This window comes from Pongo abelii, chromosome Y, assembly GCF_028885655.2.
Source record: "Pongo abelii isolate AG06213 chromosome Y, NHGRI_mPonAbe1-v2.0_pri, whole genome shotgun sequence".
NCBI classification, from domain to species: Eukaryota; Metazoa; Chordata; class Mammalia; order Primates; family Hominidae; genus Pongo; species Pongo abelii.
This window is the reverse complement of record NC_072009.2, coordinates 38473966-38486669: the sequence shown is the minus strand read 5'-3', so window position 1 is coordinate 38486669 and position 12704 is coordinate 38473966. Positions and strand designations below refer to the sequence as shown.

At 41.1% G+C, this 12704-nt stretch overlaps 1 long non-coding RNA gene across 1 annotated transcript in view; it reads left to right on the top strand.

Annotated features, from left to right (window-relative positions):
* The window catches only part of LOC129053172 (uncharacterized), a 38754-nt gene that overhangs the window by 24969 nt on the left and 1081 nt on the right, over positions 1–12704 (top strand). The window contains exon 4 of the long non-coding RNA XR_008518250.2: positions 11517–11660. This is a non-coding gene — a long non-coding RNA (uncharacterized LOC129053172). The remainder of the gene's footprint in view (positions 1–11516; positions 11661–12704) is intronic.

Genomic DNA, 12704 nt, shown 5'->3' with positions numbered 1-12704 from the left:
TGTAGGCATGTTTTAGGCCAAAAAAAATACAAAAGGGTTTCTTTGATAGGCTTTGTTCCTTTATATGAGTGGACTGCAGGTTTGTGCAGGTTTTTTAAAAAATCTGCCTGCAGCCTGGTATTTCAGTCTGTTTCTTTGCTTAAAGTAGTTTTAACAAGAATCCATCCTATCTACATAATTTCTCTCTGAATATTATCCAATATCTAGATGTTGTCTGCAAGTGAGAAGGCAAATTGTCTGAGGTCCAATATGTGCCAGCTTTCTTTGTCCTGCAAACTGTTGTAACTGAGCAAGTTAGAGAGAAATCACCACACTTTGAGATGGATTCAAGACTCCTTTATCAGCCAGCAATCAAGAGATGGATAATGCATGAAATTCTCTCAGCCCCAAAGAAGGGGTTAGATTTTCTTTTATACTTCAGTTTAGAGAGAGGAGTGGGGATTCTAGCTGCAACAATCTTACAGAAGAAAAAACAGACAAAAAAGTTAAAAAGACAAATGGTTACAGGAAAACAAACAGTTCCAGGTGCAGGGGCTTTAAATTCACCAGAAGGTGATAGGTGAGGGGGCCCTGGGCGTTATCTACCGGACAAACGTGGGGGCCTTATTGTACCATCTCTGAGCAAATTGCTGGGGACTGCAGACATCGCTTGCCTCAGCACCTTATCAGTTAATTGCACTCTTTGATACATTGAGAATCTTGCATAAGTTAAAGTCCTTGAGGAAAAGGGGTGGGTAAGGAGCCCTTGATGTCTTGTAAATGAAGGAGCCAAATGGCATTCATCCGCTTTTCTCAGCTAAGGGTGAGTCTATTCATATTAAAAACAAGGTTAGGTGTTACATTCCCCACTTGTGTTTTTGGGGAGTCAAATCATTGATTCCTCATTTATACAAGGGGGTCGGTCATATTGGGTTTTAAGTTACATAAGTTTGACAGAAGCTATGCATTGCTTTACAAAGTTAAGAAACCAGTTTAATATACATGGCCTGAATATTAAGCCTAACAGCAGGAGGAGAAGAGTCCAGCTAACCCAGCGACTAGAGTAGTTAGCCGTGGATTCCAATTAAACATGCTTTGATACCAGGGGATGTTATTTTCTCATTCTTGTTGATATCTATCTAGATTTTCTTGAACCCTTTGGAGAATATCCTTTATGACCCCAGACTGATTGGCATAGGAGAAACAACTTTCTCCAAGAGCTGTGCATAAACCTTCTTGGGAGAGGAATGGCAGATCTAAGCCCTGGCGATTTTGAAGAACTACTTCAGCCAGAGACTGTATCTGGTATGCAGTATATCTATGGCTGACTGGAGGTTGCTTAAATCAGCATCTACCTGTTGAGACAGGGACACTAGTCCAGTTTCTCCCTTAAGCAGGGCAGCCATAGCAATGGCTGCTGATCCGGCTACGCTAAGGCTAGCCAGGAGGGGTACTAGGAGCAGGAGGCCTCAGTGAAACCTGGGAGGCAATTCAGGGGAAGCGATGAGAAGTTGTCCTTCTGGCCCACTGTACACGTATATCTAGGGAAGCACATGAACTAACACACACAGGAGAGGTCCTGGTTCAGTCCCATTGACGCAGTGAGTGAGACCTGAAGTGCAGGCTAACCAGGTATTATTAGGTGCCTGGTAGGGGACTGAGGTACTTTAGGAAGTAAGCAGGGACTGATTACAAGTAGCCTGAAATGGAGAAGCAGATAAGTTATATCTGGTACTAATTAGGCAAGAAATGTTCCCAGACATATCTCCTAGTGTGAGGGCACAGGGTCGTGCATGTCAAGAAAGAGAGCCACTTTTAAGCATGACTTCTACTCCTAATCCCACATAATAAGGGGTTTGGCCTTTAGACATAGCCAACAATCTTGAGCTAGTTTAGGCTGGCTGAGATTAAGGAGGTGATGTACCCTGCCTAGAATGGACATCAGGCTGGGTTGGAGATGTAGTCATTGCAGCTGGGGTTTAGGAACTAGGAATGGTGGCAGAACAGTTAAATCGACCTTGTCTTGGTGTTTTTGGTACATAGGGTCACCTAGATCAGTTAAAAGCCCCATTGGCTTAGGAGGGCTCCATGAGACCAGGATTTTCTTCTGGATGGTGAACATAGTTCCAACATCAAATCCCGGGATATAAAGCCTAAATCTCCATGACATGCCATAATACCACTGAGCTGAATTAGGGTTATGGGCGGTCATAGTTAGAGTATTACAATTTTTTTCTGGTACACAGTCTAGGATGGGAAACATGAGCTATGGAAAGAGTTGAAGATCAGGTTGATTCCCCAGAGTAAGTGGCTAAAGTTACACATGTACAGTCAGGGCAGAAAAACTGGTAAGTATCTCAAAAACTAGAGTCAGGATGATTTCCAGGAGAGAAGTAAAAGTGTACCTTTGCAGCTCCCACATCCAGTCTGGCTCCTGGAGTGTCCAAAATCCTGCAGCAAGGTCGACGTTCTCTGCTCCCACGACTGGCAGCTTGCATTTTTCCTCATGGGTAGGGCAGGTTCTGGGAACAAAGCACATAAATCAACTGCAAAAGAGACCTCCTTGGAGGTTCCTGCCTTCCAAGTAATGTTTGCAAATATATGTCCTGGCATGAAAGAAGTGAGAAGAAAGGAATAGGAAGGTGCAGAGGGCGTAACAGGTGGAAACAAACAGGAGAGGTAAAAAAAAAAAAAAAAGAATTAATCTAATAGCTTCACTCAACTTAGACACAGTTTTAAGGGGCATGGCCCAGGCTTGGGGATGCACATTTCCTGCTGGGTTTTGTTGGTCTTTTTGAAGCTGGAGTGATGAATCCAAGCAGGAATGCTGTCCACCTTCAGAGCCGTTGGCATGGTGACTACAGTATGAGTCCTTTCCAAGCAGAAGTGAGTCCTACTTTTTGGAACTTCTTAACACACACCAGGTCACTGGCTGGAATGAGTGGTAGGGCCCCATCTGGTCAGGAACTGGATTGGGATGAACTCCCCAGACAAGTGGCTGGATGATATCTCATATCTGTTGGAGAGACTGCAGGAGTAATAAATTAGCTTGTGATATTTCTTCTAAATGCATATCCCTTAGCTTAGGCAAGATAGGTGGCGCCCTCCCATACATGATTTCAAAAGGTGAAAAACCAGCCCAGTAAGGAGTGCATCTTACTCTAAGAAAGGCTAAAGGAAGGAGTCTTACCCAATTCTCACCTGTCTCTAAGATCAATTTCATAAGAGTACTTTTTAGGGTGTGGTTCATGCATTCTACCTGCCCAGAGCTCTGGGGTCAATAGGCACAATGGAGTTTCCATTGAATGTTTAATGCATTACTGAATGAGCAATAGACGAGGTGAAGGCCAGTTCATTATCAGACCCTATGGCAGCAGGCAGCCCATGTTGAGGGATGATTTCATTGAGTAAAAACCTAACTGCCATTGTGGCAGTCTCATTTTCTGTGGCAAATGCCTCAGTCCATCTGGAGAAAATGTCTGCTAGTATCAGAAGGTATTTGTACTCAGCCCAGTGTGGTTTTATTTCTGTAAAGTCAATTTCTCACTTTTTTCCTGATGAGTTTCTCCAGAGGCAGTGGCCTGAGCTGGGTTTAGGACCTTGCCTGGTGTTTACCTGAGCACAAGCCATACACCAGAGAGCTGCTTGATCCGCTAAGTTCTGGAGGTGAGGGATCTTGAAATAGCTCCTCAGGAGCTGGGCCGGTTTTGCATCTCTCAAATGGGTGGTAGAATGTAGACGACTGATTAAATGTTTCCCGAGAGCTCAGGCTACAAAAATTCTGGAGTCAGGAAGAATCCACCAACCTTCCTGGTTTTTATTGGCCTAGAGATCTGAAGCTAGTTTTACTTCTTCTGCTGAGTATACAGTATGATTGCATAAGTCAGGCTGTGGAAAGGACACTTCAGGCAGTAAGGTTAAAGACATGGCTGGAAGCCATCCAGCTTCCACGGCCAAAGAGTCCACTCTCTGATTACCACAGGCAATGGCCGTGTCTTCTCTTTGATGTCCTTTGCAATGAATTACAGCCACTTGCTGAGGGAGCCATATGGATTCAAGCAGGGCTAGAATTTCTTCTTTGTTTTTGATCATCTTTCCTGCTGAGGTGAGTAGCCTGCACTCTTGATAGATGGCTCCAGGCACATATACAGTAGCGAAAGCTTATCTACTGTTAGTGTAAATGTTAATACATTTGTCCTTACCTAATCGGAGAGCCTGTGTGAGGGCAACTAACTCAGCTCTCTGAGCTGAGGTGCCAGCTGGTAGAGCTTGGGCCCACAGAATATCCATCTCCATGGTGGTGGCCGCACCAGTCTTTTGAACTCCCTGCTCAAGGAGGCTGCTACTGTCTGTAACCATGGTGGTGTCTGCCTCCTTTAAGAGCACATCTTGGAGATCAGGTCAGCCGGTTTCTGTGGTCTCTAACAGTTGTGGGCAGTCATGGACATGTTTGGTGAAGTCTGGATCTGCGAGTAAAGTTACTGGATTTAAACACTTTGTGGGAGAGAAAGTTAAACAAGGCTGATCTAATAGTAAGCTCTGATACTGTCAAATATGAGCGTTTGACATCCATTTGCCAGAGCACTTTGCAGCAAAGTTTCTATGGCATGAGGAGCTGTAAGGGTTAAGTTTTGACCTAAAGTCAGTTTATCAGCCTCCTGAACTAGGCTTGCTGTGGCTGCTATGTCTCCCAGGCCACTGGGCCACACGGAGGTCACGGGGTCTATTCTCTTGGACAAATAGGTAACTGGACATCACTATGGCCCCAAGATCTGAGTGAGTATCCCTTTAGCAACTCCCTAGTTTTCATGGACAAAAAGATGAAATGGCTTTGAGATATTTGGAAGGGCTAGAGCAGGGGCCTCAGTTAATGCCTTTTTCAGGTTTTAAAGAGCTTGTTCCTCTCTGTCAGTCCAAATTAGTGGGCCATTCCCTCCTGTAGGAGTTTACAGGTGCTTGGCAGTCTCCATGAACCCTAATATCCATAGGTGACAGTATTCCATGGCCCCCAGGAACTCATGTACCTGTCTCTTGGTGGTGGGAGTGGGGATTCATAGGATAGCTTCCTTCTGGGCACTGGTGAGTGCCCTTTTTCCTTGGTTTATCTTGTAACTCAGGTAGGACACTCTAGGAAGACAAAGCTGGACCTTCCTTGCAGACCCGATATCCGAGTTCCTGAAGGAGGTAAAGTAGGTCCCTACTATGTTGCAGGCAGCTGTCAGCAGGTTCAGTAGCTAATAAAAGATCATCTATGTACAGTTGGGTGACTGGCTCAGAATGGTATAAGATCCTGCTGGAAAGCTTCCCCAAAAAGAGTAGGAGAAATTTTAAAACATTGAGGCAACCAAGTCCAGGTCAATTGGGTAGTGTCTCCCAAGCCAGGATCTGTCCATTCAAAAGCAAAGATTGGTAGGCTCTTGGGGCCAGAGGAATAGCAAAGAAGGCATCCTTTAGGTCAAGGACAGTGTATACTGTATGTTCTGGCAGCAGCAGGCTGAGTAGAGTATAAGGATTAGGCACAGTTGGATGGATGGTAACTGTACATTTGTTAACTTCCCTTAAGTCCTGTACTGGCCGGTAATCATTTTTTCTGGGTTTCTGGACTGGCAAAAATGGAGTATTCCAGGCCGACTGACATGGTGTGAGTATGCCATCTTGTAACAGTCACTGAATATTGGGATTGATCCCCTGTCTAGCCCACTGACTCACTGGATATTGCTCTTCCTAGACCAGAAAGGTGGTGATCAGGAGTTCTACAACCACTGGCAGATGGTGCTTAGCCAGTCCTGGGGCGTTTGACTCAGTCCAGACTCAGGGAAAGAGTGTCTGTAAGGATGAGTCTATTCATATTAAAAACAATGTTAGGTATCTAAGGGAGAATCTAGTCATATTAAAAACAAGGTTAGGTATTATAAAACAACCCAGATATTTGTAAACATTGTAATGTTGACCATGCCCTCTAAGCACATCAGACTTGTGTCTAGTGATCAATTCTCAAAAGTCAGAGAAACAAACCCCTGGGAAACCCTCAGAAGAAACTTCCAGTTGCTCCAGCTCTTTTTATGTCCCATATCCAGTGACTCTTCCAGTCGCTTTATAATCCTCAGCTTCTTCAATTCTCCCATCCAAGACTCCATTAAACCACTACCACTAAAGAAAATGCCCAATAAAAATTGTGCCTTTAAGTTCCTGGTTCTCTTTTAATTACAAGACTTTAGACAAATAGATTGGGACCTAGAAAAGTATTCTGATAACCCAGTTGAATATAAAGAAGCTTTCCAAAATCTTACCCAAATTTTGATTTTGCATGGCAACATGTTATGTCATTCCCAAGCCAAACGTTAAGTACTGCTGAGCAACAGGAAGCCCCACAGGCAACAGAGAGATTCAGAGACAAATAGCATGTTTCATATGTCCAGGCAAAGCAGAAAATCAGTCCACAAAAAAAAATGAGTGGGAAAGAGACAAAAGCCCCATTTTCAATTTATATATATTTGGTACATGGTCTAAGAAAGCAATATATTGAAGAGTGAGTAAGAGTATAGGAGCACTTCTTCAAATTCTTTCCTTTACTTTTGTTTTTGAGGATTTGGTCCTAATTTTTTTCTTTTTTGTACTCAAGAGCAAACAACACTGAGACTCGGTCAGCCAGTTCAAATCAATAGGATGGCTTCCAGCCTTATAAGACTCAGGTGACAGGCTGGTGGGAGAAAACTGACAATCCCCCAACACCATCAGTTGATGAAAAGGTTGCTTCTGTTCCAACTCATTATTCTTCACGAAGCAGCTTATGCATGAAGAGACTTGGAAGCTATCTTAAGGCAATTGAAAGTTTCTGGCCAAGGCTACATCTCAGTGTTACCTAAAGCCTTCTTAAGTTAGGCCAGTCAATGACAGCCCCTCAGGGTGTTGGCATCAGGAATTCCAGAATTTTCTATTTAATTTTCTTGTTTTTCTTTTTATGTCAATCATGTCTCTTATTTCTTCTTAGTATGCAATGTTGCAACCTGGAGATACAATCTTATTGGGTGAAGTCAGTTGGTGATTTAGTAATCAGGAATATTACTAAATATTGCTGTTTTGGTGGTGTCTTGGAAACAAACAAAATTGAAGATATTAGTCTAAATTTTAAGCTGGTGAAAACCTTTTTGGCAATCAATGATAGACGTTTATAACACTGTAAGAAAAGTTATTTTACCCCAAGTGAATACATTCTCCTGCATGTCTTCTTTTTCTTCTTCTTCTTCTTGTTCCTTCTTCTTCTTCTTCTTCTTCTCCTTCTTCTTCTTCTTCTTCTCCTTCTTCTTCTTCTTCTTCTTCTTCTTCTTCTTCTTCTTCTTCTTCTTCTTCTTCGTCTTCTTCTTTCTTCTTCTTCTTCTTCTTTCTCTACTGTCTTATTAATTTAAGAGGCATACTGTGGGAAATTTTTATCAAGCCTTAACCCTCCTTTTCTAACTTTTGACAAAAAAGTGTTTGGAATCAGTGTTTTCACTTAATATTTCAGATTCTACAGTTCCACCTAGTAAAATGGAGTTTTTCTCTGTGTAGAGCGGTGTCAGCACTTTGCCTAAAACGTATAGTTTCCAACTTTCTCTTCCACATCTTGCTCTTAGTTGTAAGACTCTCACTTTCAACAGTCAAAAGAATCTGCTCTTGAGAGACAAATTATAACCTCAGGGCTGATGCTTTTATAAAAGAAGGAAAGGCATTTTTTTTTTTTTTTTGAGGCACCAGCTACATTGATATGTTAACAAGAAGAGAATGTTACATTTCCAAGTCAATCCATTTTATTCTCAGCGATGCCAATGTTTTGTTGGACCACAGTAAGGGAAGCCAGAGAGAGTATAAAGACTCAAACTCTATTAAAGACTCTTTCTTCAATCCAGCTACTGTATAATCTCTCACAGGCTTCCCAGGTACCTGGAAGTTCTTTTGGTTGAATGGGCTTAGGAGACAAACAAGGAATCAGCAATGGAGAGCTAGGGTTGTACACCAGTAAACAGGCCTACTCCTGCCAGCTACCTTCCCTGAAAACATAGGTGAAGCTTATGTTGGCATCCCTGAAGGGCACCTATGTTGTTCACCTGACACAAAGGAGTTGGGAGGTAAGAAATAACAAGGAAGACACTTTGTATCTTTTTCCCCACCCAGGGTCAAATTGACAAAAAATAAATAAGGCACATTTCATCTTTCTTATTTTTCATTTGGTAGCAAACTCTCTTCAGTCTGCACTTTCTCCAGTGCATTCTGAAACGCTGGAATTTCTTTGCCCTCAAGACTCAGAGGGAAAAAACAAGGCTCATATTATACTGCACAAAGATATGGAAATTACACTAGCTCTAAGACAAAAACTCCTGGCCTTCTGAGATAAAATTTTATCTGAAAGTATCTAATTATCAGATGTTTTCTTCAGATGAAATATCCATTAGTATGAGTTTCTGATGTACAAGCTTTGTTTACCTTGGGAGATAACCCAGACCACTGTAAGCATTGTAAAATTGATTCTGGCCTTTTGGTAGTCATGTCAAGCAAGGCTACAGAAGATAATTTCCCAAAATCAGAGAGACAAACCTCTGGGTAGCCGTTAAATGCAACTTCTAAATACCCTACCTGTCCTTCTTTTACACACTTTCCAATAGCTCTATCATCAGTTTCGCTCCCTGTGCCACCCAGTAACCCTGCACCTTCACTGTAGGCCCTGCAGAAAATGTCAAATAAACGTGGTACTACTAAGTTTCAGGTTTACTTTTTATTGCAAGATTTTGAAAAAAAAACAAATTTATATCCAGTCAAGTTCTCTGATTACTCTGATAGATATATAGAGGCATTCCAAAATCTAACAGAGGTGTTTCATTTTATGTGGAAAGATGCTGCATTACTCCTAAACCCAATTCTATATTTGTCAGAAAATTTGGCAGCTTTTCAGGCAACAGAACGATTTGAAGATGAACAATGTGTTTACTACAACCAGTCTAAAAATATTAAGTGAAAAAAATCTAGATAAAGGGAGGGTGAAAGACAAAGTAAGGTAAACAGATAGTAGAATCTTTATTCCCAACAGGAAGAAAGACATGGCTCTTTGAAAACTTAGTTGGAATACACACACACAAATACTTAATTTAAAAGATTAAGTAGTGGGAACACAAGTGAAAAGTTTCAGCAAACCTTTAGTATACAGAGAAGAGATCATTTTCCCAGCAAATCACTACATGATTTGAGAGCAACTAATGCACAGATTAAATAAATGGGTGCATTACAACAAGGTCTCCCCTTCCTGACAGCCATTCCAAGGGACTGGCCTCTCATAGCAGTAGATCTTAAAAATTCTTTCCTTACTATACTCTTACATGAGATGGATAAGCCTTGATTTGTTTTCTCTGTGCCTTCTAGCAATCAAAAATAGCCTCTCTCATTACCAGTGAGAGAGTTTTACCCCAAAGCATGCTCATCATTCCTATGCTACGTCAGCATTTTGTAGGACAGTCATTAAAGGAGCCTCATAATATATTTCCTACTGCCTTCATCATTCTTTATATGGATGACATTCTTTTGGGTGCTCCTATGGAACAATTACACCAATTGTTCAGAGAAAAAAACAGGGTTTGCCTAAATGGAATCTCAAAATAGCTCAAGAAAGGTATAAACGACCTCCCAATACCAATACTTAGGCACTATTGTTACTGAAATAAAGGTTTGACCTCAGAAACTAGTCCTCCCCAGGGAGAGATTACAAATCATGAATGATTTCCAAAAATTATTAGGGGACATAAATTGTCTGTGTCCAGTATGAGGTATTGATAGTTATCAACTCAAACACTCAGACACTCCATGGAGATTATTCATTATATTCTCCTCGGCAACTGACTAAGGAGACAGAAGTTGAGTTACAGCTTGTAGAGCAAATGCTTCAGCAAACACATGCCTCCCTGCTACAGCCACAAAATCTTTGGTTCTCTTTATTCTTTCTACCCCCATTCTCCAACAGGACTTTTATGCCAGTTCATAGAAAAATCTGTAATTGTAATAGACAGCTTTAAAAAAAGAAATCAATCAGACAGTAAAAGTGTCTGCAAGTTTATCTTTCTTTAATTACTCAACTTATAACAATGGGTAGGCATACATGCAAAATGCTTAAGAGATATGATCTAGAAAAAAATATTTTTCTCTTTAGAGCAAGTCTAAAACTATGAAGGGAAAAAACTGGATTCCCAACAACAGGCTGCAGCGTGGGAAATGTTGACTGTGTGGCAAATTGCTCTTGCAGACTTTGTAGGAATAATAGATAAACATTATCCATCAGACAAAATTTTGCAATTTTAAAAGCTCAACCTTTCATCTTCCCTGTGATTACTCATCACAAACACATTTCAAACCGCCAGACCTATTTTACTGATGGCTCTTCCAAAGGTTGCACCGCTACTTATGGGCCTAAGCCTACTCAAAGAATAAAAATTCCTGGAGTTTCAGCTCAATGCTCAAAACTAATGGCAGTTATTCCGGTTTTACAACTCACTGCTTCATCTCCTATTAACACTGTCTGTGATTCAGCTTATGTTGTAATGTAGCCAGTCACATTACGATTGCCACTATTTAAAGCATCCTAGAACAACAGCTGTTTAACTTGTTCCTAAGACTTCAACAAGCCCTTTGCTCTTGTGCTGCTCCTTTTTATATTTCTCATATTTGATTTCCCACACAACTCTCTACACTACTGTTTCTAGGTAATCATAGAGCAGATAGATTGATTTGTTCTGTATTTCAACAAGCTCAAGCTTCTCATGCATTACTGCTTCAAACCTCCTCTGCCTTTATTTGTGTATTTCATTTGCCTCACAGCCAGGCTGCAGCCTGTATAAGCCTGTCCTACCTTCCAGCAAGTACCTGGAGTTGCACCCATAGAAGGTTGTAACTCATGAGGCTTAGCTCCAAATGAAATCTGACAGATGGATGTTACTCATGAAGCTGCCATTGGCAAGCTCTCCTTTGTTCATGTGATTATAGACACTTATTCTCATTTGCTGAATGCTACATGCAAAACAGGTCAGAGAGATGGTCATGTATAATGACATTGTCTCTCATCATTTGCTCATATAGGGTCCCTAAACAAATAAAATAAAAAACTGACAATGGACCCGCTTATGTTAGTTATCATTTTTTAAAAAAATTATAGCTATGTTCAATCACTCATAAATCAGGAATTCCTTACACTCCTCAAGGATAAGGAATTATACAGTGGGCAAATCAAACATTACAACATGTGCTGGAAAAACAGAAAGCAAAAATAAGAGACCAGATACCACCTCAAACAAAATTACATTTACTTTTACTTATTTACTTTAATTTTTTTAAACTTATTTACTTTAATTTTTTGACTTTTGTCACCGATAGTAAGACTGCAGCAGAAGGACACTGGTAAATGTTAGAGGGAAAAAGGAAAGTATACCAAAAGTTATTATGAAAATACCCAGAAGAAGGATGATGAAAAGGCTCAGTAGATTTACTGATGTAAGGACGAGGGTATGCTTGTGTTTTTTCAGGAGATGGATAAAATGTGTGGGTGCCCTCAAGGTGTTTGTGACCATGGAAAGGGAGACTGGAGAGAACCATTTATCCCAACTATGGATGCAACTCCTCCATTACAAGCTGTGAGTCAGTTGAAAGTGCTGGAGCACCAGGTTCAGGTAAAAACCCCTGCCTTCACGTTTATGGCCATGCTACCTGTAACACCCTGTGTGGTTTGTTTTCCCTGTGCAGAGACAAAAACATATTGGACATATGTTTCCAATCCCTAAGTATTATGGACTGTAATTTGGATTGACAGTCCCCCTGTGATCTATCATGATCATGGAGTGTGGGCACCAGAACACCTAACTCCCCGACACAGAGCAATTAGATTCTCAGAACAATGATTATCAATTATGCTGCTCCATTGCAGAGACTTCTTTATGCCTCACCCAGGGCACATCAGTCAACTGCAGTGGCCTTGCAATTTAATCCCAAGCATGATTGAGTTACTATGGAAAAATTATGTACTTATTACGCCTTAGCTCTATTAACATTACTGGTATAGCTACTAATCACTCCCAGCCCCATCACTCAAGTTTTATTAATTATGCAGAATGGGCTTCCTTTGATAATTCTTACCCCCATCCTTGGACCCAGTGTCTTGGCCTCCTAGCTAGACATCAGTCCATGCTAATGGGAGACATTATTGACTGGGGACCCTGTGGTCATTTAGATGGGAGAGATGAAAATCCTACCTCATTGTATAAACTTCGATGACACTGGTGAAGAAACTTTAGCATCTCTTCACTACATCACCCTGGAATTCAATCCCAATCTGCAGCACAGCTTGCCTGGCATGGAAAAGGCTTGAGCTCATCTTTCATCTTTGCCTCAACGGCATTATCAAGGAAAGAGAGTTCCAATTCAGGGGTCAATAGGGAGGGCAGCACTCCCTCTATGAGTGGCAGTATTTGTGTCAGAACACTATTTAATTATATTAATTGTGCTGAACACAGTTTTAATGTTACTTTGGTAGAAAATATTACCACTCAATTTACACTTTGTGTTTTTAAAACATGTTTTTCAAGCAGAAAAAAAAAAAAAACTCCAGGTAAACAATGCCAAATTGACTTATGATTCATCTCAGCTGTATCATTCCATTAATCATAGCACAACACAAACATACAGCATATACCCCTCTAATAATGCTAGGTCACCAT